Source organism: Echinops telfairi, unplaced genomic scaffold (assembly GCF_000313985.2).
Source record: "Echinops telfairi isolate 266 unplaced genomic scaffold, ASM31398v2 ScPeMD7_7424;HRSCAF=8462, whole genome shotgun sequence".
NCBI lineage: Eukaryota > Metazoa > Chordata > Mammalia > Afrosoricida > Tenrecidae > Echinops > Echinops telfairi.
Window position 1 is genome coordinate 86,588,516 of NW_022111324.1, and position 3,517 is coordinate 86,592,032.

Here is a 3,517-nt window from a genome sequence, read left to right on the forward strand (position 1 = left end):
CATTGAGAATGAACCCAAACTGTGCTCTACCTAGCGCCTCCCACCCCGTGGGACCAACAGAATCAATATCCACCTTCTGACATAAGACAAACAAGTTCAGAGCAGGCACCAGGATTCCGGTAACAATCTGACTTCAGTACCACAATAACCAGCTTGCGGAAAGCACGGAGCTGCAATGGGGGCGTCATCCTTGAGCTCATGTACATCCTTTTTTGCTGGTGAGAACTCTGCCCCCCGCCCCCCCAGGAGCTGAAAGGGTTGAGTAAGAGAGCACTTCTGCCCGGTAAGCCATCCTGGAACGGCCTACTGGCTTCGAAAGAGCAACGGACACTTTCTCAAAGGCCTGCAGGGCAGAGCTCAGCTTGATATGCACCAGGGTGGGAAGGATGATGGTACCAGTCTCCTCTCCACACCAGCATACCGCCACATGTCCCTTCTAAGTTTCAAACCCTTGGCAAAGCTGACCTTTGCAAAGGAAATGGCGTTTCAGAGAGGTGGAATGATTTGCACAAAGGAACACCATCCGAGGCCGAAGCCAGAGCGTCCGGTGGCAAAACTGTCCTGGTTGTTTCTGGCCTTGGATCGTGGGGACCGTCTTGGGGACAGCCGCGAGCTGTCAGAGCCCTGCTACAATGGATTTCATCTTTCAGTGCCTTTTAGCACAGCTCCCAAAGCCCCCCCTCCCTGGCCCTCCCTGCAGCTGCCGCCATCTCTAGCACTGAAGCGCAGGCAGCTGTTCCCGGCCCTTTTCACTGGGGTCCTCAGATTGTTATTGCTGGGGGGCGGGGGGGTGCTGTCACCACTTCACACTGCACCCAGCAGCAGCTTGAAGAACCTGGTTATTAGAAAGGCGAAGTTCTCCTAATGAGAGAGTGGGCTTGCTGTTTAATTCCTATTTAGACTTTTAAATTACTCCCTGTCCTCATCCTCTGCCATCAGAGTCCCATCCTCCATTTGGAAGGCTTACTTAACGAGTCAGATACAAGCAAGAGCTGATATAAAAATAGAGACGCAGCCTGTCGGGAGCTGGCATGGTGACTCACCGTGTGGCAGCAGGCCTGCGACAGTACCGCCTGTCCCCTCCTCCACCCCCCAGACAGCTGCAGGTCCCCTGCCCTCCTCCTCTCCCCTTGCCCCTCGACCTCTTCTCCAACACCCCCAGCTCTCAGAGCTCGATTCCTGGGCAGACACAAATGTTCTGCCCATGGGGAGAACAGTGCAGTCCAGGCACCAGACTGGAGCAAGTGGGAAAGCAGCACCCACTCTTGTTTCTTACGGGCCATCAGGGTTTTTACAGAGGATACGCCAGCCTCACCTGCCATGCCCCAAGAACAAAAGGACACACAGCCCAGGAGGTGCCAGGGCGGCTCCATCTCGGCCTGGACCTGTAGCTATAGTTTCTGCGACTCCCCACATCCCTCATCCTCCCAACCTCCCACCCCACCCCGCCTCTCCTGCCCAGCCTGAAGCTTCAGCCATCCCAACCATTCACATCCCACCCCCGCCCTGCTACCCAAGAAGAGCCACTCCTAGTGCCCTTGTTTCGTGGACCAGGGACAAGTCCAAGACCACCTCTCTCCACAACAAACCATGGGCAGCCCTCTCCTCTCCTCTCCTCACTCTTGCCTGCCTGTCTCTCTGTGCATCTCTCTGCGCTCTCTCTCTAGCTCTGTCCCTCTGCTTAAAATAGCACAACGATTTTCTATTGCTTTTAGAATTAAGAAACAAGTATCTACTGTTGCGTGGATTTCATTACAGTCCTCTCCTCTCAAACATGTGTCAACTTGGCTGGGCCTTGGCTCTCAGCGTTTCGACAGTATTGCTAGGGTGTCATGTGGCAATTGTGTCAAGGTCCCCTGTGATGGGATCTGATGTGATGAGCCAATCAGTTGTAAGAGGATGAAGGGTGGGATGCCTCGCCCTTACCCACCACATAGCAGCGATTCTCTGGGTGTGGCCCGTAATATCTGTTATCTGCAAGAGATAAAAGGAGAGAGAAGTACAAAGAGAGAAAGAGGGAACTAGCACCTCTGTGTTAGTCTGAATTGGCTAGAGAAACAAATTCAGGGACACACTCATATGTCTAAAGAGAACTTTATATCAAAGAATAATTGTACATTAAGAAAGCATCCCAGCTCAGTCCAGGTCAGGTCCATAAATCCGATATTAGTCCGTATGTCCATTACCAGTCTATAAATTCTTCTTCAGATTCACAGAGCACATTGCAATGCCACCGAATGTGGGAAGAAAGATCACATGGCAGTGGGTGGAAAGTCTTGTGGATCTAGTGGCAGTATAAGCATCTCGGTGCTGGCGTGGGTCTCTGCGTGGCTCGCCAGCTCTCTGAGTTCTGGCTGCATCAGTGTAGCTCCATCAGGCTCATCCTCAGCAACGTGTCGCAGGGAGTGAGCTGTGTCCTGCCTCCAGCGAGCTATTTATCTCCTTAGCGACTCCAAATGAAGTTATCAAGCTTCAAACTGATTGACAGGCTAAACTCTACCCCTTCACTCTTAAGTCTCAAATTGACAACAGATTATGTAACTAACTACCACAACCACCAAGAAAAACCAGCCAGGATCAGAGCTTCCTTGGGACCCATGGTCCCTGCACTAGGACCCTTCTGAGATCCAATCTAATGCCAAGACTGATGCCAAGACACTTGGAGATCTTCAAGGATGCCTGGCCCACAGATGCAGAAAAGAGACAAGAATTTGTCTCCTACACTGTGATCCAAAAGAGATACCAAGCCTTCCTCTCATGCTGGCACCCTAAATGTGGCCTTGTAGCTTCACAGCCTATAAGAAAATTAATTTGTTTGTTAAAGCCATCACTTTGTGGTTCCTCTGTTATAGAAACACACATAGATAACGAAGACACACATTTAAAGAAAGCAATGAGGTTCTGCAGAGTCTAGATCTACCTATCTGACAGGTTCACCCCTACTCCCACCCTCACTCTCCTCTGCTCACCACCTTACAGTCATACTGACCTCATTTTAGGTCACTGATATCTTCATTCAGAACCTTGTCCCTCTTCCCCCGTTCATTCCTCCTGGCCGGTCGGCAGCTGCGTCTTCTCTTCCTCAGGAACCCTCACTGCCCAATCGAGATGAGATTCCTTCATCTGGATTCCTTAGCTCTCCACGCCTCTCTTTGTAGCAAGGGCCATATCATAGACTTAGACAAATCTGGGTTGTTACTGATTGAAATCTGCATCCCGCACTAGACTGTAAGCTCCCTGAGGATTGTTGAGGTTATTGCTAGGGGCGTCAAGTTCGTTCAGACGCATAACAACTCTACGCACAACAGAACGAGACACTGCCCCTGCCCAGTAGCCCTCCCGTCATTGTTATGTTTGAGCCCATTGTCAGAGCCTGAGCTAATCCATGTCACCGACGGTCTTTCTCCTTTGGTCTGACCCTCTGCTTCACCACGTATGATGGCTTCGTCCAAGGACTGATCCCTCCTGATAACACATCCGCAGAAGCAGGACCAAGTGTCACCATTGTCCCTCCTGC